Source organism: Natrix helvetica, assembly GCF_964273705.1.
Source record: "Natrix helvetica genome assembly, chromosome: Z".
NCBI lineage: Eukaryota > Metazoa > Chordata > Lepidosauria > Squamata > Natricidae > Natrix > Natrix helvetica.
Window position 1 is genome coordinate 85,141,139 of NC_138554.1, and position 27,891 is coordinate 85,169,029.

Consider the following 27,891-nt stretch of genomic DNA (forward strand, 5'->3'; position numbering starts at 1 on the left):
TTCCGGTTCCGCCTCCCCGCGATGGGGAGTAGCGGCTGGGAAGTCGAGCCAGAGAAGTGAGTGATCTGACCATGACAGGGGTGAAATGACTAAATCCCCCACTCCTAGATCACTCCTCCACTGGCCAGAGACAAAGATAAGGTCCAGTGTGTGACCACCCTCGTGTGTGGGGCCCTGAATTACTTGGGTCAGGTCCATGGCTGTCATGGAGGCCATGAACTCCCGGGCTACCTTGGATGTTTCCCCTACCGATGGCAAGTTAAAGTCCCCCATGACCAACAGCCTGGGGGTCTCAACCGCCATCTCGGCGATCACCTCGAGGAGCTCGGGCAGGGCTGCTGATGCATAGCGAGGAGCCAAGTATACAATCAGCAAGCCCAACTGTCTCCCTGGGCCCCATTTCACGCACAGGGACTCACAACCGGTTATCTGTGGCACAGTGGACTCTCTCGGCTCAAGGCCTTCCCTTACGATGACCACTACCCCACCACCCCTGCCAAGGGCCCGTGGCTGATGAAATGCCCGGTAACCTGGCGGGCACATTTCCACGAGGGGAAGACCTCCCTCGTGGCCCAGCCATGTCTCCGTTATCCCTGCCAGGTCCGGCTCCCCCTCCGAGACCAGGTCGTTAATGAGGGGGGGCTTTATTGGCAACGGACCTGGCGTTGCATAGCATCAGTCTCAGGCCCCGGCTCTGTAAGTCCTGACCACCTGGATTGCGGGGGTTGGGACATTTGACCGGCCGTAACCAACGACCATGGTCTCCCAACCGGTTATAGGGTCTCTGTCTACCCTCGCACCTACCCCTCCCCACAACCGTTGGGATAGAAAGACCCTCCTCTGGAGTATTGCTACTCCCCCCACTTAATAGCTCCGCTCACTCCCTTGCTAACCCCACCCGTCGGCCTGGCACTGGTCCCTCCCTCAGCCTGACTAACCCCACCCCCACCCTGGAACCCCCTAAAATACGGATAAAAAATTTAATTAAAAACCCCCTGAGACTACGCTTCGTCCACCTCTCTGGATTAATAAATCCCTCATCAAGGTGGGCCCTCGAAAGGGCGACGGGCCATACTTGCGAGAGGGGGGACTCCCGCAGGAGGATCAGGTCTGCCCTCGAGTATATGGCGGATCACATTGCCGGCAGGGCATCAATTGATTACAGGGATGTTACAGGTGTTGGAATACATAATTAAAAGTTCACTAATTCCAGTGAGACGATGTCCGGTACGAAAAAGCCAAAATCCTGGGTAAGGTGGTAGGATGGTCAGTGGATGGTCACATAAAGTGCACATAGTCGCATAGAGTGCACTATCACGGCATGGCCTTGGCAAATCCAGCCCAGAGCTACTCTTCCAGGGCCATAGGCAACGGGCCTCGGCCAGAGATGGTACATGGACGGGCCCGTTGCAAGATCTCCCAGCCCCCTTATGGGTCCTGGCATTAGAATGATAACAACAGGGCAGTAAGTAAGTCAGTCAATGGGAAGCGGCCTCAGCCTAGGGCTTCTAGGCCCTGGCCTAGCTGTTATGCAGACCTCCCGATTCCCGGCTACCATAGCCCTCCGCATTCGGCAATCCCAGCTTGCCTTCTGTCCGGCCTGGTGTCCCGGCCTCTGGCAACCAGGCCTCGCACGTCCTTCGGCATTCCAAGCCCGGCATACCTCGGCAGACCTTCTGGCCAGCCTCCTGCCCAGCCTCCTGCCCGGACTCCACCGCTTCACCACTCCGCTCCACTCCGACGTCTGGAAAACGTCTCCATTCCGTCTCCATTCCGTCTCCATTCCGTCTCCATTCCACTCCGGTATCTGAAAACCTCCTGCCAGGCCTCCGACGTGCCACCCTCTCCCCCAGCGGTCTCGGCTTACTCCCCCGGCAGGCTCTTCAAGCTCTTGAAGCCCGACATCAGCCAAACACCAGACCGACATCGGCCAAACGCCCGGCGTCTCTCGATCGTCAGACCACCCTGGGGGCCGACCCAGGTCTTGATGGGAAGCCCGGGTGGTCGCTTACTGGGCCCGACCCTCAGAAATGGTAAAGAGGGTCAGGCAGCATCCCTGTTTTCAAAAGAGCCCCGCGGTCCGTGCGGAGCTCAAAGGCAGACCGTCATTGTCCTGGAAGCTCCTCCTTAATAATGAATCAGTGGTTTATATTTCTGAGTCACATTTCACAAGTTCTAGGTCCAGACACATTGACATTCGTTATCAAAACACAAAGCATTTAGTTAAGCAAAGTTTTGTTAAATTGCAATATGTTTCTACACATGATCAGATTGCTGACATGCTCAACAAACCACTTCCAGCAGCTCAACATGAGTATCTGCAAAAGAAGATGTGCCTTATTTGATGATTTGATGACATCAGCCCAACTAGCAAAAGAAGGGGTATCACTGCGTTAATTGTTTGCTAGCCGAGCTGAAGATGTACTGCGCAGGTCATGGGTCTTATCAGCAAGTGATTTACTGCGCATGCTTCTTAACACGTTTCTTAATACATCACACATTCCAGAGACTTCTGATCTTCTGTTCGTCTGCCAAGAAGGAGGGCGACAATTGCTCTTGCCAAAATGTAACAATTAGATAGATTTGCTTCATTTTATTTTTATATTAAAGTTTGTTTTAATTAGAACATGTTCTCAGTTTTTATTTCTTATCTGGAGATATGCTAACAAGGAGGACTGGCGATCCACACCTCGATCGAGGGGGAAGGGAAACTTTCCATTCCTTCTCACCCCCCCTGTAGCCAGCAGCTCCAATCACCAGCCTCAGGAAAGTTCAAATGAAATGGAGTTAAAGGACCCCTACCTTTGTCTCTCTCTGACTCCCACCTTGTAGAAAACAGCTCTAATCACTAGCCTCAGGGAAGTTCAAATGAAATGGAGTTAGCCACTACCTAATCCTCTTTGTCTCTCTGACTCCCCCCTTGTAGCCCGCAGCTCCAATCACCAGCCTCAGGGAAGTTCAAATGAAATGGAGTTAAAGGGCCCCTACCTTTGTCTCTCTGACTCCCCCCTTGTAGAAAACAGCTCCAATCAGTACCCTCAGGGAAGTTCAAAAAAAATTGGAAATCTATACACTCTAATAATCTAGTTTTTGCTGACACAAATTCTTCAGGGAATGTACACATTTTCAACTTCTTTCAGTCATTTTGCAATGATTTGTAGTTCAAAATGATTTTGGAAATCATGCTGTTCAGCCTTATATTCTTCTTGTCAAAAAAATGTAGCACCCATACAAATCAGAACTCAGAGGCAGGCAGGTTCCTCAAAGAACAGCTTTATGGATAAATCATATTGGCACAACTGGTGATAGCCGACTCTAAAGTTCCTGTGGCTTTCACCTAATTAAAAGTAAAAGTTTCCCCTCCCCACCCAAGTCACTGGTCATGCTGTCCAATCCAGGAGCTGGCCAGTTGCTTGGTAACTTTGCCCCTCCTGTGGCCAGCCATCTGTTGGAATTCCTTGGGTTCCCAAAGGAAAGTTTTATTGTTTTGGCTACAAACCCCATCTAACTATTTCAACCCTCTCTCTATGATCACTTCAGGGTTGGCAAACACAGCAAAGCCAAGCTGCCTAAAGAAGTCTGCCAATACAGCCATGATTTAACCAAAGTCCTGTTTTTTGTTCTTTTCCACAGGATGTCCTCCTTACCTTGCCTGCTATATCTGCTGCTTTCTTCTCTTAAAATCCCTAGTCTTGTCTTCTCTGCTGTAGCCACAGACATTTGTTTATGCCAGACACTCAATATAACTTAGATAGTCAATATTTTTAATATTATCTTATATTATATTATAATATTAAAATATACATTTTAAATATATTAATATTGATGCTTGAATTCAAATGTATCTATTTACTTATATCTCACCTTTATTGTTTTTATAAGTAACTAAGGCAGCAAATATACCCAATATTTTCTCCTATTGTTTTTCCTTTTCTGTATAACTGATTCAATATCCATCATATTTAGGATGTAAATTCCATATCAAAACAATTTTCTTTTTGTTTCCCATTCTGACTTATTACATTCACATATGTAGTAGCAGAGAGATTCAGAGACAGTGATATCATATTCAACTTTTCATGTATAAAGTTGCCCTTCGGTCACTGCCTCTGCAAATCTTATACCAAACTATGTTGCATTTCTTTATTTAGCATAAGGTAAGACATACTATCTTCTATTACTTACACTCAGGTTCCTTGAATTAAAAAAAAACATATCTTCTACAGCAAATACAGCATTTATGGAAAACGAATTATGAAAAGCTACGTTTATCTTGAAAATGAACTACTTTTTAAATCTGTCAGAATATGCATAAAAGTGAAGAAGCTGTCCGTTAAGGTAATCCCCCCTCTCGGGGGGGGTGGAACCCCTGAACTGGTGCTGGGTATTGGGAATCTGACATCCAGTGGCCAACGAACCCAGGACCAGCACACCGAAGACCATCTGGCTGGGTGGTGAGGTGGGGCATCACAACACTGCAATTCTGCAGGAAAAGCAACTGACATCCAGGAGGCGAGTGCAAGCTGACGATGACACAAGGTCGCATTGTGGCTTTGCGTCATAATGGGCTCCAGGAGGAGGGGACTCCATTTCCCCCATTGTGAAGTGTGCTCAATTTCAATTCCAACTTCGTGACATCTTTTTCTTTTACGAGAAGCTGGAATTGATTGAGTGAACTATATTTTAGCCCCACAAAGCCAGAAGCATGAGACAAATGCGATGGTGCTGGGCTGGGGTGAAGGCGTGCATGCCCATAGAGAGGGCTCTGAGTGCCATTTCTGGCATGTGTGCCATAGGTTTGCCACCACTGATCTAGGGTTTTGGCTATTTCTGCCACTTAGTTATTATCTGCAAATTTGGTAGGTTCTCCTTCTACTTCCACATCTAAGTTGTTTATGGAGATATTGAAGAGTACTGGACCTAAGATGGAACCTTATGGTATCTCACTGCTTACTTCCCTTCATGTAGATGTAGTACCATTAAGGACTACTCATTGAGTATGGTTTGTCAGCCAGTTACAAATCTATCTGATAGTTATGCTATCTATCCCATTTTTTTCTAGCTTACCAAGAAGTAGATTGTGGTCTACTTAGTCAAATGCCTTGCTGAAGTCTAAGTATATTACGTCTGTTCTGACCTAAGTTTCCCAAGAGCATGAAGCAAACTCTTTGTCCTGACAAAAACCCTTTTATTAATTTACTGTGAATTCTGCTCATTCACATCCAGCAAAGTTTTTCAAGGGAGGATTTACAGTCACAGACCTTATCAGGCTTGGAGAGCTGCCAAGCCGATATTTGCAAAACCTGGCAAGGAGTCTCGGAGAGTCATGAACCAATTAAACAAACTAATTGTCTTCTGCAAACTCCACTCCCCTTTTGCTCCTCTTTATTTCCTCTGGGAGGGGCCATTCATCATCCACTTGTGGCCTTACTCCAAAGTCGATCCCTGTTCTTAAGCTGTTCCCTAAATCTGGCAACTCTGTGCATGCACACAGAGCCCCTGCGCACATGCACAGAGCCCTCATCAGAGCCTTTCCCAGACTCCAGGACTGGCCCTAGTTCCTCCCCAACCTCCTCACTGTCTGAATCTGCTGCCAGCTCCACTGGCTACCTGCAGGCCACAACAACGTCCACAGTATTTTGCTAGCAGAACATGAACATTAGAGAAATAAATCTAACAGATATATACATATGAGTATGCATGTGGCCATTTCCTCCAGGTAAGAAAAATATAAAATTAAATCTTTATAACCGTTTACTTACTAAGCATTTGGCAATAGAGGGCCTGTAAACTTCTCTTCATGGTATCATCTGTGCTTGGTTGTCTTGCAATCTATTCATGTTTCTGTGTAAGGGACAGAGAAAGATGTGTATGATTAACTTAAAAACAATAACAAAAAAATCCAGTGCCAGTTTATTCCCCTGTAAAACTCTGCATAGTAATTCAAAGTGGCTTAGAAGAAATACAACTAGGGAAATGCCAAAAATAGAATTGCAAGGTCTTATACATTGGTAGACAAAAAGCCAGAGTAAGTTCTAAGAAAAAACAGAAAATGCAAATTGATTGGTGAAGCCAAAATAGGGGATATAGCAGACAAGACAATGCTCCTTAACTGCTGTAGTCTACAGTTCGCTAGTGAACTAACTTTGTCTTATAGTACCAGACTGAATATCTGCAAAAATGGGTCCATATATCTGCAGTTTTGTATATTTTATTTATGTGTAAAATGGCAGATGGCTTCTGTGCATGAATAATATCTTTTTTATTTCATGGTCTGTATACATTACGTAAGTAAATTCAATATTACTATTAAAATATGAAATCTTTATCTATTTTTGTTTCTTCCACACCTTCAAGACATTTGGTTATAACTTATCCTTTGACTAAAGGCAAGATGAGGAGAATGAGAAATCTCTGAGATATAATTACAGGCCATAGGTCCCTACATTACGAGCACAATTTATCTCAAAATTTATGTTAGCAAGTGAAACATTTGTTAAGTGATTTTTTTGCCACATTTATTATATTTACGTGAATCTGGCTTCCCCATTGACTTTGCTTGTCAGAAGTTCACATAAGGTGACCACATGACCCTGAGACATTGCAACTATCATAAATATGAGTCAGGTGCCAAGCATCTGAATTTTCATCACATGACCATGAGGATGCTGCAACAGACATTGTGTGAAAAATGATCCTAAGTCACTTTTTCCAGAGCCACTTTAACTTTGAACAATCACTATAAGAACTGTTTGTAAATTGAGGACTACGTACACAGTAATCCTGCTGCATGAACATCCATGTAGGAGTAAGGGGACAGATGACAAACTGTGTGTTGCAACTTTGTTAAGCCTTGCCCCTCTTCTACAGATTATGCAACATTTAAGCAATGTAGCATACATTATGTCACTAAGCAGGATTCATCAATTTGCTGACATGTAGACTCCTGCTCTACAGGGAGCTAGATCCATAAGTGAAAAAGACTGCAATATATATCAAGCAAAGTTTTTTAACAATGCATTTGAGTCTCTTATTCAGATTTCTATCTACTCCTTTTCTCCCTTTTATTTCACTCTTGGTAATTATCAGGTATCTAATTCAATTGTTTGACTGGCATGAGATAGAAGATAAATACCTGACAGGTAATTGTTATGTTTAGATTTTTCACATGGTTCAGTTTCCCTTAAAACGACTGCTTTTTAAACCAAGATAAATTTGAAAAAACAAATTTTGTAGAGACGGCAAGGAGATATGGTAACTATAAACGGATTAAACTCGGCAATAAAAAGAAGAACATTCAACAAATTAAAAAAATTGAAATTGGACATTATATGCTTACAGGAAGTACATATTAGAAAGCAACACAGAAAATTTTTGAACAGGCAAAACTTGGTAAATTATATAGAACTCTGGCTGACCAAAGCAAAAAGGGAATAGCATTATATATTAGAAAGACAATACAATCAAATAACATTTTTGAAGACAGGAAGGGGAGAATACTGATGGTGGAAATAACAATGAACATGAGAAAGATATTATGACAATATACGCCCCAAATGACAAACAAGAATTTTTCAAGAAACTACACAAAAAGATAATAGAATATGACTATGAAGATATATGTATATTAGGAGACTTTAATGCAATTGTAAATAATAGAATAGACTATAAATCTACAAAGATGAATAAGAAGCCGAGAAAATCCCTACCCAAAACATTTTTCATGATAGTGGAAGAATTAAATTTGCAAGATGTTTGGAGAATAAGACACCCAAAAGAAAGACAAATACATTCTACTCAGAGACATTTGTTGTGGTCAAGAATTGATATGATGTGGATGTCAACCGAGCTAACACTCAAAACAATTAATATGGACTTAGATATAAGCACATGGGCAGATCATAATCCTATAACAATTTGGAAGGGAAAAGGGGAAGATGGACTTTAAATTCAAGAATATTGAAAGAAAAAGAATTCCAGCAATATCTGGAAAAAGAATTGATATATTTCTTCCAGGAAAATAGAAAGGAAGACACATCATTACAGAACGTATGGGACACCTGTAAAGCATATATCAGAGACCTTGCAATGACATACTTAGGGAAAAAGAATAGACAGAACAGAGAAACTCAAAAGAAGTTGGAATCAGAGTACAAAAGTTTGGAGACAGAGCTGCAGAAAAACCCACAAAATAAAAAAGTAAAAAATATGATGGAACTGCAAAAACATAAATTAAACCTGACAGAAAATGAGGACTTGGCAAATAAAATAAAATTGGCAAAATAAAACTTTTTTTAAAATGAAAATAAACCAGGACATTGGCTGGCTTATAAGATGAAAAAGGAAAGAGAAAAAAGGCTGGTAAGGCAATTGGTGGATGAAGAAGGGAATATACAACATTTAAATGAAAAAAGGGAAAAAATAATTGAGAACTTCTACAATAAGTTGTATCAACATGAGAGGGTTCCAGAAGGGAAAATAAGACAACTTTAGAGGAAACTAGAATAACCAAAATCCCAGAAAAAATTAAGAAGGCACTAGAAGAAAGAATTACAATGATGGAGGTAACAGAAGGCATCAAAAGGCAAAAGAAGGGGAAAACACCAGGCAGAACTGTACCAAACACTACAAGTATCAAGCAATGTAATGTTGGAACTATTAAATGACTTAATAAGGGAGGCAAAGATGCCAGAAACATGGACGGAGGCATATATAATGCTTATACTAAAAGAAGAGTCAGATCCACAACAAGTAAAGAACCCATTTCACTATTAAATGTGGATTATAAAATTTTCGCATCAATAATGGCAGAAAGAATGAAGAGACTTTTAAATGAATTTATACACATAGCCCAAATTGGATTTCTCCCCAAGAGACAGATCAGAGACAATATGCAAATTGTATTGGATACGCTATAGTACTATGAAGCCCACCCAAAAAAGCAAATGGCGTTGTTGTTTCTAGATGCTCAAAAGGCCTTTGATAATGTGAACTGGCAATTTATGATAATGCAACTTCAAATGATGGGATTTGGTGAGGGATTTATAAATTTGATTAAAATGATATATAATAACCAATCGGCAAAGGTAATGGTAAAGGTGATATGACAGGAAAGCTAGCGATTACAAAGGGAACTAGACAAGGATGTCCACTATCGCCATTATTATTTATACTGACACTAGAGATCTTGAATAGAGAAATACGACAAAATTAAGAGGTAAAAGGTATGAGGGTCAAGAAAGAAGAATATAAATTACAAGCATTTGCGGATGATTTGGTGTTTATTATAGAGAATCCAATAGAAACAGGGCCAAAACTAGTTAAAATAATAGAAGAATATGGAGAAGTAGTAGGCTTGAAGTTTAATTAATTAATTAAGATAAAACAAAAATTCTGGTGAAAAATATGACAGAAAAACAGAAAAGAGAGTTGATTGGGAAACTGGACATACAGGACATACAAGTGGTGAAAAAAGTGAAATATTTGGGTGTTCAATTGACATCAGGGTGTGTAACACTAAAGGAGAATAACTATTATAAGGTGAAAAAACAAATAGAAATAGATCTGAAAAGATGGGAAAACCTACAATTATTATTGATGGAAAAAATAGCAGTAATAAAGATGAATATATTACCAAGATTGCTATATGTATTCCAAACAATACCGATAAAATTATAGAAAAAAATCTTTGAAAGTTTGAATAAAATAGTGGGGAAAAACCAAGAATTAATATAAAAATGTTGCAAGATGCAAGGATTAGAGGTGGATTTGGATTACCAAACTGGGAATTGTACTATCAAGCAACAGGACTAGCTTGGATGAAAGAATGGATTTTACTGAGAAATACAAGATTATTAACATTGGGGGGTCATGATTTGCAACTGGGTTGGCATGCTTTTCTGTGGTATGATAAAAATAGGGCACATGGCTATTTTCAAAGACATTATGTAAGGAATGGATTATTAACAATATGGGAAAGAATGAAAGGAAAACATTATTTAGAAATACCAATGTGGCTTTCAACAATGGAAGCATTGACACATCCAATACAACCAATTTCGTTGTATTTAAGTACAATGACAATAAAGATTATACTTATACTTATCCAAATATTAGTAGTATGAAAAATATTATTAGATACACAGATATCTTAACAGAAAGGAGAGACCTAAAACAAACAAACAAAAAAGAATTAGAAAAACAAGGGTGGTTTTCACAACTGCAAATACAGTCAAGATATGAAAAAAGATAAAAGGGAGTATGGTTTTAATTTAGGAAGTTCGGAGTTAGATAAGATACTTATGGGAACGGGTGAAAGAATAATCAAGGAATTACATAGCTACCTATTAAGAACCAAGCTAGAAGAAGAGGTTAATGTTAACCTGAGCAAAGAATTTTGGCCACACAATTGAACAAGAAAAGTGGTAACAACTATGGGAAATGAATTATAAATTAACCATGTCAACAGCTTATAAAGAAAACTTATCAAAATGTTTTACAGATGGCACATGTCACCGGGAAAATTAGCAAAGATTTTTAAAGATGTTTAAAGTCAGCAAAATGTTGGAAATGTCAACAAGCAATAGGTTCATACTATCATATGTGATGGACATGTGCAGAAGCAAGGAAATATTGGACTAAAATAAGAGTATGGTTAAAGAAAATGTTACAACAAGAAATAGAATTTAGACCAGAGATATTTCTACTAGGTATTATCCCAGAGAAATTCAAGAAAGAGGATACTTATTTGATTATACATGTAACTACAGCAGCGAGAATTGTATTTGCCCAAAATTGGAAATTAAATAAGCTACCAACAGATGAAGAGATAATAAAAAAGATATTAGATTGTGCAGAGATGATTAGGTTGACAATGAAAATAAAGGATAAAGAGGAATCGGAGTACTTCAAGACATGGGGAAGATTTTATGATTGGCTAGAGAAAGCAAGCTAGAAAAGAAAGTAGGGAGAAGATAAAGTACCCAGACGACGCACTATTAAAGGGAAGGGGGGGGAAGAAGGGAAAACAGAAAAGAAAATATTAAATATATAAGTATATATTCAAGAGCGAGATATAAAGGTGGGAAACATAACGAGGGTAGACTAGCGAAGGTAAGGGAATAAGAAATGATACTAAATTATATTAGGGTTGGCAGAAATACCATCCCAAGGAAACATAAATTGAGTTTTGAAATATACACCAACAATAATAGAAAAAGAAAGGGAGAGAGGAGGAGAGAATGAAAGGAAGACGGGGAAAGTAAAAAGAGGTAAGGAGAGGAGGATGGAAGGGAGAGAAAGAGAAGGAAAGAGAGGGTAGGAAGGGAAAGAAAAAGAATAGGAGTAGGAGAAAGGTAAGGGAAGAAGGAAGGGGAAGGAGAGAAGGAAGGAAGGAAGTGGAGAAGGGAGGGAAGGAGAAAAGAAAGGGAAATCAAGGTGGTGTTACAAAAGGAGGAAGGGATGGTTTGTTTGTTTGTTTGTTTGTTTTATTGGATTTATATGCCGCCCTTCTCCCAAAGGACTCAGGGTGGCGTACAACATTAAAAAACACATATCACAAAAGTTAAAAGGAAATTAGATAAATATCCAAAAAAACAAATCCAATTAATTGGGTGGTTTGGGGTAGAGATGAAAAGTTGGGTATCATCAGCATATTGATGATACCATACCCCAAAACCACGGATGATCTCGCCCAGCAGTTTCATATATATGTTGAACAGGAGGGGTGAGAGAACCGACCCCTGGGGCACCCAAGTGACGCGCCTGGGGGTCGATCCCTGCCCTCCAGTCAACACGAACTGTGACCAATCTGACAGGTAGGAGGAGAACCACCGAAAAACAGTGCCCCCCACTCCCAACCCCCCGAGTCGTCGCAGTAGGATACCATGGTCGATGGTATCGAAAGCCACCGAGAGGTCTAATAGGACCAGGACAGAGGAGCAGCCCCTGTCCCGGGCCCGCCAGAAATCATTGACCAACACGACCAATGCCATCTCCGTGCTGTACTCGGGCCTGAAACCCGACTGAAATGGATCCAGGTAGACAGCTTCATCCAGGTACTGGGGAAAAATTCCTTTGCCGCTGCTGTTACCCACGGCGCCAATTCCACATTGTAACCGAAATTTTTCGCCCAGGCAACCATGGTTTCTTTGACATGTTCTTCCTCTAGTTTATATTCCAACAAAAATCTATACAGCACTTTGATCAGTCTGTTTTCTGTCTGTATCAACACTTTATCTAATATTGTGTAGTCTTTGGCAATACCTTCGTTCTTCCTATCCTGTGCATACCTTGATTGTATCTGTAAATAAGACCACCATTCTACTTGTATTCCTTGTGATGTCAATTCTGATCTGGTTTTGATCTCCCCCTGCCTGTTCAATAGCTCTTTATATGTGACTATATTTTCCACGTTAATTAAATTTGGGTGTATGTATGCTTCCATTGTAGATAGCCAAATAGGTATTTTGGTATAGTGATCATGTTTAATTTTGTTCCATATTATTAACAGAGATTGTCTAATGTAATGTCTACTAAAATATTTGTGTGCAGATCCTTTTTCATACCAGAGGAAGGCTTGCCAGCCTGCTTCGAGGTCATGACCTTCCAATTTGAGTAATCTTTTATTTCTCAGCATTATCCATTCCCTTAGCCATGTTAATATGGCCGCAGTATAATAGAGTTCCCAATCTGGTACGCCAAATCCTCCCTTTTCCTTAGTGTCTTGCATAGCCTTAAGTTTTATTCTTGGTTTTCTTCCCTGCCAGATAAATTTCGAAACCAATTGATTCAAATCTTTGAAGACACCTTTTTCTAATTTAATGGGTATATTCTGAAATAGGAAAAGAAATTTTGGTAATATATTCATTTTTATAACTGCAATCCTGCCCATCAGGGACAGTTGTAGGTTTTTCCATCTTTCTAGATCCTTCTTAGTTTTATTAATCAGATTGGTATAATTGTCTTCTTTGATGGTCACACACCTCGCAGATAAATGTATACCAAGATATTTAACTTTTTTGACAATTTGGATACCCAATTTTTTCGTTAACTCCTCTTTTGCTTTTGACTTCATATTTTTAGTCAGCATTTTGGTCTTTGTCATATTTATCTTTAGACCCGCTATTTTCCCATACTCTGTCAGTTCCTCAATGAGTTTCGTACCAGACTTCATAGGATCTTCTAGCACAAACACTAGATCGTCCGCAAAGGCCTGTAACTTAAATTGCTCCTTTTTAATTTCTAGTCCCTTTTTCTGTACCTCTTTAAGTATATTCCTGGCTAGTACTTCTATGGTTAGTATAAACAACAGGGGGGACAGGGGGCAACCTTGTCTTGTACCTTTCTGGATTACAATACTTTGTGTTAGTTCACCATTGATTATTACTTTGGCTTTTTGGTTTGTGTAAATTGCTCTGATCGTGTTTATAAATTTATCCCCACAATCCGTGTATTCTAATTGTTGGTGCAAAAATTCCCAGTTGACATTATCAAATGCCTTTTGGGCATCGAGAAAGATTAGTGCAACCTGTTTGTCATTGTGCACTTCATAATATTCAAGAATGTCCAACATAATTCTCATATTGTTTTTAATTTGTCTTCTGGGGAGGAATCCGTTTTGATCTGTATGGATGAACGATGTAAGAAATTTTTTCAACCTTTCTGCTATTATTGAGGCAAAGATTTTGTAGTCTGCATTTAGCAGTGATATTGGTCTGTAATTTTGTATAAGCACCTGGTCTGGGTCCGCCTTAGGTAATAGTACAATGTTAGCCTCCGTCCATGATAACGGTGTCTTCGCCTCTTTTAACACAGCGTTGTAGACTTCCAACAACGTTGGGACAAGTATATCCTGGAATTCTTTATAAATTTCTGCTGGCAACCCATCCGGCCCTGCAGCTTTATTATTCTTTTGTCTTTGTATGGCCTCGGTTATCTCTGATGTTTTAATGTCTTCATTGAACATGTCCTTAATCTCCTCTGGTACCTTTGGCAGATCTGGCTTTTCCAAATACTGTAATATTCCTTCCTTTGTATGGTCTCGGTTTTCTTTATATAATTGATCATAAAACTCTTGGATAATCTTTTTCTTTTCCTCTAGTTGGTAGCAGATCTCGCCTTTTTTATCTTGTAGTTTATTGATCCAGTTCTCTTGTTTTTGTTTCCTCAACCTATAGGATAGCCCTGGTTTATTTGCATTCTCGAAGAAGTTTTGTTTTGCTCTTTTTATAGTTTGTGCCAATTTTGCTTTTTCAAATATAGCCAATTCATGTTTAATCAGTTCCATATTTCCTTTTATACTTCTGTTCTGCGGTTTCTTTTACAGTTCACTCTCTAAATTTCTATACCTTTCTTTCAGCTCTCTTATTTTTAGATTCTCGGTTTTTTTCTTCCTGCCTGTGGCTGATATTGTGTCCCCTCTTATAAATGCCTTAGTCATATCCCATAGGTTTTGTATGGATGTGTCTCCTGGTCCGTTTTCTTTGAAGAAGAATCTTAATTCTTGGTTGACTCTTTTAATATATTCCTGGTCTTTTAGAATTGATCTATTGAGTAACCAACGATAGCTGCCCTTTTGTTTTTTTCCAAATAATCCTCATGGGATTGTGGTCAGCCCATAGATTGGGTTCTATATCTATCTCCTTCACTTCTGAGATTAGCTCCATTGGCAGCCAGACCATATCTATCCTTGACCAGGATTCATGTCTATTCGAGTAGAAGGTATATTGCTTACCCTCTGGACATCTTTCTCGCCATACATCAAACAGATAAGTTCTTCAGCCATTTGGAAGAATGACCTTGGCAAAGTTCTCCTAGCTCCTTTTCTCTTCTTTCCACTTTTATAGTCCCGTTTCGGGTCAACTATAGCATTGAAATCACCCAGTAATCAGACATTTTCATTTCCCATCTCTCGAATAATGCTATGTAGTCTGTGATAGAAATTTTCCTGGCCTTCATTAGGTGCATATATTACAACCAGTGACACCTTTTTTTGGTTTAACATTATTTCCACGATTAGTATTCTCCCTTCCTCATCATGATAGATTAGTTTAGTCTGAATTGTGTCTTTGACATATAATGCTATTCCTCTTTTCTTTTGGTCAGCCAGTGCCGCGTAAAGTTTACCCATGTATTTTATATGTATTTTAGTGACTGTACACCGCCCCGAGTCCCTTTCGGGAGAGGGGGCGGTCTATAAATATGAATAATAAATAAATAAATAAATACCCAATCTAGGACATTCTAAGATCTGGATCTGTCTTTAAGTCATATGGACCTCTTGCATTGCAATTATATCATAGTTCAAATGTTTTAATTTATTAAATATTGTTTTCCTCTTCTGGGGTGAGTTTAGACCATTAATATTCAATGATAGAATCTTGATTTCTCCCGACATACTTCTATGTATATTTGGGTCGTGTGCTTCTTGTTGCCCTTATTTCTCTCACTTCCTTTGGTTCTTCCCCTTTTTCATCTAGAATGATTTCTTTCTCCTTTCGTATCTCCACTGGTTCCTTTTCTCTTCTTATCTATACCCTGGATCCTTGCCACCTTGCTCCCGCCTGTTCTCCTTCGTCTTTCTCCTCCTGCTGCCCAACAAGGGTATTGTAAAAGTCTTCCGCTTGTTCTATTGTGTCTATTCTAAATCTTCTATCTCTCCAGGTTACCAGTACGCCCTCCGGCATCAGCCATCTAAAGATAATTTCAAATTTGTTCAGGACAGATGTTAAAAATTGATAGGGCCTTCTTAATTCTCTAATTCTCCTCGGTACCTGTTTTAGAACTGTTGGTTGTCGTTGGTTGTAAATTATCAGGTCATCTCTAGTTCTATTCAGCACCTTGTCACGTATTGATTTTTTGACAAACTTTACATAAACTTCTCTTGGTAGATTATGCTTTTTTGCGTAATTTGTCTGTATTCTATATGTCTCGTCGATCTTACTTGCCATCTCATCCTTTTCTATTCCCAAAGCCTTTGCCATTAGGTCTGCCATCGTGGTAAATCCTCGCCTTTTTCTTCCTTTACGTTCTGGAACCGTAGGAATTGGGCTGCTTTCTCTGATTTTAACGCGAGGACCGTTAACTCAAGTTCCTTGTTTGCCTGGATCAGCCTAGCACTCAGCTGCTCCATTTTTTCATCCTCCTTTTCCAACCTTCCTTCTATTACATTTATTCTTTGTTCGTGTTTATTGATCTGTTCCTGGAACTTCTCGAATTTATCGTCCATCTTCTGCATTCTCTCCTTTAATTCTACCGTATCACTCCTTATTTCTTTAATATCCTTTTTAAGTTCTTCGTGATTTTTAGCCATTACCTCCTGCATGGTCTGTAGTATCATCTGCAATTCCTTAGTTGAGTTGGATCTTTCTCTCTGAGGCATATCCTCCGAAGATCTTTGGTTCGAGGGACTGGCAGCCGCTAGGGATGGCTGGGATGCTGGCTTCCTCCCCGTGCCAATTTTCATTAAATTTGTACTACTTTTCATTTTTTGGAGGAATTGGATCCCTACTTTAATTTTTTCCCAGAACTCCCACTTACTTCTCTCCCTCGTAACTTTCTCCAGTCCTCCTTCTTCTTTTTCTTTCTTTCTTTCTTTCTTTCTTTCTTTCTTTCTTTCTTTCTTTCTTTCTTCCTCCCTCCCTCCCACCTTCCTTCCTCCTTCCTTCCTTCCTTCCTTCCTTCCTGCCTGCCTGCCTGCCTACCTGCCTACCTTCCTACCTTCCTTCCTCTCCCTCTCCTCTTCCCTCTACCTCTACTCAATTATCAATTTTAAATAGTGATAGGGGGTAGTAAACTTATATATCGATTAGTTCGTATGTTATATAGGAACAGCTGTCATAGGATAGTGAGATAGTGTGAGAGACTTATCGGTTTATCACTGTATATATATATGTGTGTGTGTATGTCACATTTATAATACAATCTATTAATCTATTTTGATAACTTAATAAAATCTAAGAGTAGAATGCTTATAGTTATTACTTATATTATAATCAAACAATCTCCTAAATTAATCAGTACTAGTGCCAATAATATCAAAAGGAGTTAGGATTAATAGTCTTACAACAATAACAATAGCAAAAACAGTATATTCCTTTGATGGTAGTATTATCACATTAATTCCTATTTTTTAAGTTCAACCTTAGATGCGTCCCTCCTGTGTTGGATAATTATATGAGAGTGTTCTGGGTTCCCCTGCTCCGATAGATCTTCTTTCTCTCTCTCCAGATAGTAGTATCCAAAGGTTATCCAGAGAATATAGTCAGCAAAAAATCCTGTTTTCTCTTAGGGTATTAAGGGGGGGGGGGGAATTCCAGATTTCGCCAGTAGATGTCGCTCTTCCACTTGTCCAGAAGCTAACCAACTGCAATCATATATATATATATATATATATATATATATATATATATATATATATATATATATATATATATATATATATATATATATATATATATATATATATATATATATATATATATATATATATATATATATATATATATATAATGTTGCTAAGATATATTTTTTCCTTCAAGCCTTCAAGACTTGTATAATTAACTCAAAACCCCCTGAAGGTATCTGTATAGACAGAGTTATTTACAGCCGGCTTTGTTATGTTAACAGATTAGGTTAAGGTTCAGCTTATCAGACAGTTCAGAGAGTAAAAGGATAAAGCCTCCATTTTTCACTCAGCATATTACTTCTTGCCACTGTGATGGAGGAGGGTAAACAGCCCCCCCCCCCACTTCTTCTTGGAGCCCTTAATCTCTTGAGCTGTTTTGGGATAGAATTACCTTCTCCAAGATCCAGAAACTGTTAGGTCACTTGCAATTCCAACAGCTTCTCTGTAATAAATCCTCGCTTGCTTTGAACTCTTGTCAGCATTTTGGGATGGCCATTACTGTTGCCCTCTTCCACGTCCGGGGATATGAAGGAGATTTCAAGCACAGACCATGGATTGCCATCCTATGGTCGTGTCAAACCAACCTTCTCTCTTCAGTCTTCCCTCCAGGAAAGCTTGGCTTATCAAAATCTTTTCAGCAAACCTCCTCCGGACGTTAGTTCTGGCTGCTACTAACAGAGCTCTCTGTCCGAGCAGCCATTCATGCTGGCAGCAAGTCCCACCCCCCCATATGTAAGTGATCTTCCACTAGGATAGGGGTCAGCAACCTTAAACAGTCAGAGCCATTTGGACCTGCTTCCCATGGAAAAGAAAACACTGGGAGCCACAAAACCCTTTTGACATCTAAAATGAAGATAACACTGCATATATAGTTTTTTACCTTTATGCTATGTATAAAAAAAACTATAGTGTGTTGCATGTATGAAATCAATGAACTGCTACAGAGAAAACATATTTTTATTTCTGCATGCAACCAAAATATTTTGAACGCCGAAAAAAAAAGATGGCTCGAAAAGTTCAATAAATTGCATGCCGGCAGGTATCACACATTGGCAGTCATGACACATATTTTGAGCGACAGAGAGCTGCAGCAGAGGGATGAAAGAGCCACATGTGGCTCCAGAGCCGTGGATTGCAGACCGCTGCACTAACTCCCTCTCAGAGTTACTATTTTTGAGCCACATTTTGCATAATCTGTACTTTTACCTTTGGTTTTGCAGACCTAAATGTAAAACCTTGCTTTTCTCCATGTTAAATTTCATGTTGTTGGATAGGGCCTATTGTTCAATTCTGTCAAGATCTTTTTGGATCCTGAGCTACTAGTCACTGAAAGAGTTGAATAGCACTCTCGCAGCTTGTATCCTACTGTCATCAATTTAACAGAAATTTTATCTTTTAAAAGGAATGGTTTTATTTGCTCTATATTATGTTGCTGGAACCTAAACATCTCATGTGTTAATTTTGGGATATTATTTGAGATATTTAACTGTATTAAAATGTGTTTTAATTACATTTATGTCTTTTTGTCACATGTGACTTCTCAATAACCACAATAAAGTTATATTAAATAAAATATACAGACACAGTATTTGCAAATACAATTAATTTGTTAATTTAAATATCTCCTTACATTTACCTCATCTTCATTTTTTAAAGATGTTCAAATAGCAAATTTTTAAACTCTTAAGTGCTTTTTAGAGATCTTATAAACTAATTTCTTAATCTTCCCTTTCTTAGCACCCAACAAAGTGGGAGAAAAACAGAGACAAAAGAGAAAAGCACAATTTGTTCAGGAATTGAAATACTTGGCATTTGCACTATCAATCATATGATAAGGAACGGCTGGAAAATAACGGAGCTCTGCCAGGCTCCATGAAATGCAGCTGGCAACTGCTTACCAGGAGACCCTATGGGTCAAGCTGCCCTGGAGGGGTGATGAAGAAAGGAGAGGTGCTTTGTCAATCATGAGGAAACCGCAATTTCCTCAATGACCCGAAGAAAGCTCTCCCGAACAGCAGCAGGGACAACTGCTATTTTGGTCAGTCACAAGCTGGGACAACCGGGACACTAAGATCTTGTGCTGGAGTGGTGCGTGGACAGAGCAGTAAAACTGGGTGAAATAACTTCCAACTTTTATCTTAAAGATTTAACCCAAGTAAAAAATTCCAAAAAACAATCTCCAAACATTAAGAAAGCAGCAATTGGATTTATGGAGAAGGATTAAAGACTAAAAACCAAAGAGAAAGATTAAAGACTCAGATGTAAAAGAAATATCTAAAGGATGTTTTAAAACATAGAAAGCCTGGAAAAAGTCGAACAACATTGTGAAAAATGATTACTGAGAGAAATTGTTTTTCTAAACTCTATCTTTAACCCCCCTTGAATGTTTGACAGTCAGCTGTTTTAACTTTTACACTCTGTTGAATGCTGGAATTGGGAGCAGGGGAGACATCTATTGGAGGAAGATAATTACTGCAATGTGAGAAATTTGTGTGAAAGTGATGAAAGGAGAGAAAGCAAACAACACCTGGAAAGCTATTTGATTTTGACTTTATCTTAGTAGGCGATTTGGATGCTTGGAAATATCTACTGAGCTGTTTGAAGATCTTTAAGGCAAAACGAACCATAAATACTAAATCTTTATCAAAACTGTTCATTGAAAGGCGGATTTGAAAGATTTGATGAAACATGAAGGGCCAAACTGGATTTGATTTACTAACATTACTTGATAGATCATTTTATGAGGCAAAAGAAGAAAAGCAAGAAGAAATACTTAAAATATTAAAATATTAGAATATTGTGCAAAAGTTCATTTATTTCAGTAATGCAACTTAAAAGGTGAAACTAATATATGAGATAAGACTCATTACATGCAAAGCAAGATAGTTCAAGCCGTGATTTGTCATAATTGTGATGATTATGGCGTACAGCTCATGAAAACCCCAAATCCACCATCTCAGAAAATTAGAATATTACATGCAATCAATAAAATAAGGACTGTACATAGAACAATATCGGACCTCTGAAAAGTATAAGCATGCATATGTACTCAGTACTTGGTTTGGGCCCCTTTTGCAGCAATTACTGCCTCAATGCAGCGTGGCATGGAAGCTATCAGCCTGTGGCACTGCTGAGGTGTTATGGAAGACCAGGATGCTTCAATAGCAGCCTTCAGCTCAGTGGTCCTGTTGCTCTCATCAGAAAAGAGGACTTTGGACCAAGGAGCAACAGGACTTTGGACCACTGTGCTTCATTAAGACCAGGCTCAACGCAGTCGTCCACCAGGAGATTTTGGAGCACTTCATGCTTCATTCCGCAGACAAGCTTTATGGGGATGCTGACTTCATTTTCCAGCTGCCCACACTGCCAAAAGCACCAAAATCTGGTTCAATGACTGGGATTACTGTGCTTGATTGGCCAGCAAACTCGCCTGACCTGAACCCCATAGAGAATCTATGGGGCATTGCCAAGAGAAAGATGAGAGACATGAGACCGAACAATGCAGAAGAGCTGAAGGCCGCTATTGAAGCATCCAGGTCTTCCATAATACCTCAGCAGTGCCACAGGCTGATAGCTTCCATGCCACGCTGCATTGAGGCAGTAATTGCTGCAAAAGGGGCCCAAACCAAGTATTGAGTACATATGCATGCTTCAGTGACATGCAGTCAGGTGAAACAAGTGAGGCACAGCCTCACCGCTCTCATCATGAAAATAAAAAAAAATGTAAAAGGAAAAAGCTGAGCTAGTTGCTGCCTCACCGTGGATGACTCTGCTTAACTGTTAAAAAAAGCCTCTAAAAAGCGCCGTCTACTATGAGGCAGGAGAACTGCATGCCTCCTCTAATCTGACTTTAGGCGTTTTATGATCACTCGAACAGAGTTAAGCAAGGGTTAAAAGCCTAAAAATTCCTGATGTAGGTAAGGCACGCAGTTCTCCTGCCTAATAGTAGAGGGCGCTGTTTTAGAGGCTTTTTTTAACAGTTGAGCAGTCATCCATGGAAGCCAGGCAAAGAGCCATGATGTATTATTATTATTATTTATTTTACCGTGCTTCTAGACCGCCCCCTCTCCCAAAAGGGACTCGGGGCGGTGTACAGTCCATGCAAAATATATCAAAATACAATAAAAAGTTGAATATGTACAGTTGGAATGGAGGAGGTTAAAATGGAATTAAAAGAACTGTACAGAGCCAGTATATATAAATTTAAATTTAAATTTTAAACCCCTAAAACACACACAATAAATTAAAAACAATACCCCTAAAATAACCAGTTAATAGTGCATTTGCCAGGAGGAACAGTTGTAATGTAGCACACATACTTTCCCCCAGCCTCTTTCTTTTGGAAGGCTTGGATCGGCTTCCCTCCTGCTTCTCTGCCTCTCCTCTCACCCCAGCCTGCCAGCAGGAGGTGAGTGGGTGGGCTTTATTACATTCCAGGCATTTCCCACCCAGACAGCAGGCTGCATTTGCAATGGTGGAGGTGTTTGGGGAAGGCAGCAGGGGAATGGGGGGGGGGGTGGCAGAGGAGCTGCTTTCAAGCCACTGGAAAAGATATCCAATCCAACTTTTGTGTGTGTGTGTGTGTTTGTTTGAGAGTGAGTGAGAAAGGGAAGGGGATAGGAGAGATAGTCCAATCCAACTTCTCTGTGTGTGTGTGTGTGTGTGTGTGTGTGTTTGAGAGAGGGGGAGGAAGGGAGAGAGGGAGGAAGGAGGGGAAGGGAGAAGAAAAAGAAAAGGAAAAAAGCGAACTTATTTTGCAAAGGAGAAAAACAAATGCTGTCGTTTTAAATCAGAACTGAGCATGCCTGGCTGGGACCACTTTGGCCTTTATTTTCCACAATTTATTCATTTTCTCCTTCAGGTTTTTGAATTTTTCCAGCTTCTTATACTTCTTTTCCCCGATGATGCTGTCAATTGGCGCCACATATATTACCACCATTATCTTCTGGTGTATATTTGCTGTATATGTAAAGCACCATAGAATCAGTAATGACAAAAATGTCAAAAGTAACTGCAACAAAATCCTTGTTAGACATTGAAACAGGAAGGTTACTTAAAACACAACTGAAATAGTGGTGGGATTCAATTTTTTTTACTACCGGTTCTGTAGGCGTGGCTTGGTGGGCATGGCATAACTTGGTGGGCGTGGCTTGGTGGGTGTGGCAGGGGAAGGATACTGTAAAATCTCCATTCCTTCCCCACTCCTGGGGAATGTTACTGCAAAATCCTCATTTCCTCCAGATCAACTGGGACTCAGGAGGCAGAGAATAGATGGGGGCAGGGGCAGTCAAGAGGTGGTATTTACTGGTTGTCCGAACTACTCAAAATTTCCTCTGTCTGTTCTCCAGAACTGGTCAAAACCTGCTGAATATCACATCTGAACTGAAATATATTTAACAGTTTTGCTAAGTCAGTTGTATCAAATGGATTAATTCTAAGTAAGCCTCCACATTTGGGGAATAATTATTAATTCCCTGTAAAATGTAATTATCTAAAGAAGTAAAAAGAAATTTTGGTCATCCTTTACAGATGATACTGTAATCATGTATAAAGATAATGATTTAAAAATAAATGCTTCAGTTCTTTTAAATAAAGTTGTTTGAATTTTTCTAGTATTATCCCACTAATGATAAATTATTTTATTGTTCAGTACAACTGTGATTTTATTCATTTTGGCTAATATGAGATGCTACCTCTTATTTAATAGGCGACTGCCATTTTTAAGCCTCAAAGGTCTGAAAGGCAAGTTCAGTGAATGAAAAATAACTTCATCTGCTATTACTAAACACACAGCAAAAAATTGGCCATAGAAAGAAAATGTGTATATTTGCCAGACTCATGTTGGAAAATGCAAAAAAGAAGTACAATGGAGACTGAGTTCAGTCATAGTAGATTATGCCAAATAGGTTTGTGCACTCTTAGCAATTTCTGGTACTTGAGATTCATTTGCCCCGCACTTTGACAGGGTTTAAAAAAAATACTTAAAATAAAGAAATAGAAGAAAACAATAGAATAGGGAGGACCAAAGATCTCTTCAAGAAAATTGAAGATATGAAGGGAACGTTTCATGTAAAGATGGGCATGATAAAGGACCAAAATGGCAGGGATCTAACAGAGGCAGAAGAGATTAAGAAGAGGTGGCAAAATTACACAGAATAACTATATAAAAAAAGAACTTAACGTCCCTGATAACCAGTGGTGGGTTTCAAATTTTTTGGGAACCTCTTCTGTAGGTGTGGCCTGCTTTGTAGAAGTGGCTTGCCGGCCATGTGACTGGGTGGGAGTGGCTTGCTGGCCATGTGACTGAGTGGGAGTGGCCAAGACGATGTCACTGAATTCTTTGCCCCAATGGATGATCTACAAAAAGATATAAAAAATGAAATTTATTATTTTGTGTACTTACTACTTAAATAAGATTAAAATAAGTACACAAAACAATAAAATAGCTACTTACAGAAGAAAGATGACTGTCCTTGCCAGTATTCAATATTACTGACTCCAATGAATGGCCTGCACAAAGAAGAGACACAGAAATGAACTCTTTCATTGCATGCACTGCATTAGGATGAAACCAGCACACAAAATAATAGAAAAGGAAGATTACTGTCCTTTTTTGTGTTGAAGTCACCCAGTGACCACCTTGCTCCAATGAATGGCCTGCACAAAGAGATACAGAAAGGAAGACTTTAATTGCTTGCACTACTATATTAAGGATGAAACAAGCACACAAAGCAATAAAACAGCTACTTACATAGGAAAGATGACTGTCCTAGTGGTCATAATCTGTTGCATCTTCATCCTGTTAAATAATACTAACTGCAGAAGAAATAAAACAATATTGGACTCGATTGTGGTTGTAAGCTGAGGACTACACTACAGGTAACAGAAGGGACCTCTGTTTTCACCCAACAATGTACAGTCTTTTCAGGAAGGATGTCCCCCAACAAACAGGAAAGATATAGTTTTTCATCTAAGAAGTTAGATCAAGAATGAATGTCATAGGTAGATTCACAGAGCAATACAGATTTCTTTTTCTGAAATTTATTCCTCAGTTCAAAAAACAGGAATATATGAATTAGGTTAAGTACTTACGATAGACCAAGTAGCTATTCAAGAGTTAGTGGTGTCACGGTTAGAAGCAATGGTAAAGCAAGATATGGATTTTAAACCAGTAATATTTGGTTGGGCATTTCAAAGGGAATACAATTTAATTTTACACATATTAACAGCTGCTGGAATTGTGTTTGCACAACAGTGGAAAAACAAAGATATGAAAATGAATAAATATTAGAATGTACAGGAATGAATAAATTGACAATTAAATTCAAGAAGGCTTCGAATACTTTTTCACGTGAGATTTGTTTTATCAATTGCTAACTAACAGAAACAGATATTAGAAATCTAAAAGTATGAAAGAAAACACCAATTATGTAAGGAAAGGTCACTAAAATGTATAAGGAAATATTATTAGTACTTGATCATTATTAATGTGTAGATAACTGCGGGACATCACACACCCACACACACAAGCTATGACAGTGCCAGGAAAATACCAAAAAATAACAATTTCCCCCCAAAAGACTGCAGACAAAACCAGTTTTTTCCCTAACCCTAAGGACAGGAAAGACAAAGCCACTGAATAAAAACCATTAAGGCATTGTGGTAATTTATAAAGGACAGTGCCAGGAAGCTCACAGAACCAGCAACCACCTCACAATTACCTAAACAACCAGATATCACACAGAAACACACAAAATCTGGCAAAGCTGCCTTGCACCAACCTGGCCTGCCCATAGAAAAGCAGCCACTTTGAGACACATAAACCATGCCGCAACCTGCACACTTAAAAGCAACATATTGCATCACAAAAATCATTTGCAAAAAGGAATAACATTTCTTGTAATAAACATATTCTATAAACAATAAATAAATAAAAATTCCCTAAAATAATTTTTATTTTTTTTATAAATAATAGAAAAATCCTTAAAAACCATTTAAAAATATTCCACACACAATAATTTAAAATAACACCATTTTAAAGTATTCCACACACAATAATTTAAAATAAAACCAGTTAAAAGTATTCTACACACAATAAATTAAAATAAACTATTTTTTAAAATTCTATACTCAATACTTTTAAATAAAACAATTTAAAAAAATTCTATGCACAAAACATTTAAAAGTACTGAATATAGAATTTTTTCTTTTAAACAAAATTTTTATTGGTTTTTACAAAAAATAATCAGGGAAAGGGATGGTGGATAAGGTACAAATTTTGACAGTTACATTATGCAGGAAATGGCCCTCCCCCCATTCTCATAACTTTCATTTATTAATACAATAAATTGTTACTACTTAATAATATTTTGTCAGCATATTTTAACCTTTTATCTTCAAATGATTTCAATCATTTTATATCAGACAGATTTTCTAATTCATTTTTGTGATCTAAGTTTTCTCAATGTTGCCTCTTCTCCCCCCTCCAGCAAGGCTCCAGCATCTCCCGTGTCCTGTATATCCCGTGTAGTGTCATCAGATTTATCCAGGAGGACTTTGTTTTTTTCCATGAAGGCCTCAGCTTCCATAGTTGTGTTAATTCTGACTCTAGTGTCCTCCCAGAATATTAACATACCTTCTGGCAGAAGCCACCGAAACCACACCCCTTTCTGGTATAATTTCTTCGCTAGAAGCGAATAATTTTTTCTTTTATCTCTAACTTTCTTTGGGATTTGTTTCAGAATGGCTATTTTTCTATCCTTGTATTTTAATACTTGCCCCCTTTGTGCACTCAGAATCTCATCTCTTGTAGTCTTTCTGAGAAATTTGATGTGGACCTCCTTTGGAATGTTATGTGTTCTGGCATATGCCGAATTTACTCTATAGACCAGGTCAATATCCCACCCCAACTGTTGTCTGTCTTTTTTAATGTATTCAGCCAATAATTTTGTCATAATGTCCCTCAGGTCTTCATCATCAGCCTCAATTACATTTTGAAATCTAAGGAAAAAAGACATCCTTTCAAATTCCATTTTTATCTTGTGGTTCTCAAGTTCTTGATTTCCTCTCTAGACCCCCCTCACCTCCCCCCTCATCACAGCCATCCCCTCCCCCAAAAGTTCCAATCTCTGTGAATTCTGAACCGTTCAGTTTTGGTTCTCTCTGAGCTGTTCATTCATTTCTTTCAGTTGATTTTTCAAGTCCTCCTGCCCCTTTAAGAGCTGTTGGAACATCTGTTGGGTTAGATCCACCTCAGGGGGCTTAGGCTGGAGCAAAGACGTTAGTGTCTGTTGTCCGCTGGGGCTGGACGCTGAAGATGCTGGGGCAGAGCCAGCAAAACCCGGTTTCCCCGGTGGTGGTCTTTTTGGTGACATTGTAGTAAGAAGAGCTCAGAAATGTCTGTGTCAACACAGGGAAGAAACAATTGTAAAAGTGGATAGCTGAGAGAGATCACGAGGCAGGCAGCCCAGACAAATAAAGACCTTTTCTAAAGTCTAAATCCAAGCAGTAAAGTCCATTGTTCCAGGTCCAGGATAAAATGTATCAAGAGATATCTCTGAGTGTCACTGAGACAAAGACAAGATGCCAGCGGTTTCTGTGGGTGGAGTCAAATTTCAAAGTACATGAAGACAACGGAAGTGTGCCATCTTGCCTTGCCAGCTCCGGGATCAGAAGGCAACAAACCAAAAGTTTTCAAAGTTTTCAAAAAGTCAGATCATCACCTTATTTTCACAATTGCAGTAGAAAAAATCTGCTGTTTGCTATGAGCGTGACTTCATTCCATAGCTCACCCCCCTCCTCCTCCTCTGGGGGCAGAGAGCAGTTTAGAGCCGCTTATCCGGGGGGGAAATCCCCCTCCCTCCAGTCACACTTCCCAGGAATGGGTTGAAAGTTTTTCTAAAAAGCTGACAGTCTTTTTTTTTTCCTTCAGTCAAGAAAGGGAACGGAGGGGATTTCCACCTCACCGCATTGCAGCTGCAGCCTTCAAATCGTCAGTCTTGCCCAGCTGCCTCAACGCGAAAGTGCAGGAAAGCGCCTCCCCTTTTGCCTCCTGGTGCCTAGGGCGATGCAGGGAGCCCCCCCGGCCGCCGACGACACAGGGGACCCCCCGCTAAGCCGCCCCCTTGGCAGGGGCCCCTACAAGGCTGCCTGTGCCCCCCCGATCAGGGGGGAGCCCACCAAGAGCGCGCGGGGCGAGCAAAGCATGCCCATTGTGATCCGCAGCCGGAACCGGAAGTCAGAATATAGAATTTTTAAATGGTTTATTTTAATTTATTGTTGATAGAATCTTTTTTTAAATAGTCTTAGACAATTTTAAAAAAGATTCTAATAACAATAAATTAAAATAAACCATTTAAAAAAATTATACCCAATACTTTTAAATAAAACTATTTTAAAAAATTCTATACACAATAAATAAAATATTCTTTAAAAAAACATTGAAAGCATAAAAGGAAAAAAACCCCTGGTCACTTACCAGCAGA

At 39.3% G+C, this 27,891-nt stretch overlaps 2 long non-coding RNA genes across 3 annotated transcripts in view; one reads left to right on the forward strand and one right to left on the reverse strand.

Moving 5' to 3' along the window:
- Positions 1–27,891, reverse strand: part of LOC309401923 — a 137,065-nt gene that overhangs the window by 105,926 nt on the left and 3,248 nt on the right. For both annotated transcript variants that reach the window (XR_014176816.1, XR_014176817.1), the window contains exon 2: positions 5,763–5,844. This is a non-coding gene — a long non-coding RNA (uncharacterized lncRNA). The remainder of the gene's footprint in view (positions 1–5,762; positions 5,845–27,891) is intronic.
- Positions 6,537–27,891, forward strand: part of LOC309401924 — a 140,015-nt gene continuing 118,660 nt past the window's right edge. The window contains exon 1 of the long non-coding RNA XR_014176818.1: positions 6,537–6,579. This is a non-coding gene — a long non-coding RNA (uncharacterized lncRNA). The remainder of the gene's footprint in view (positions 6,580–27,891) is intronic.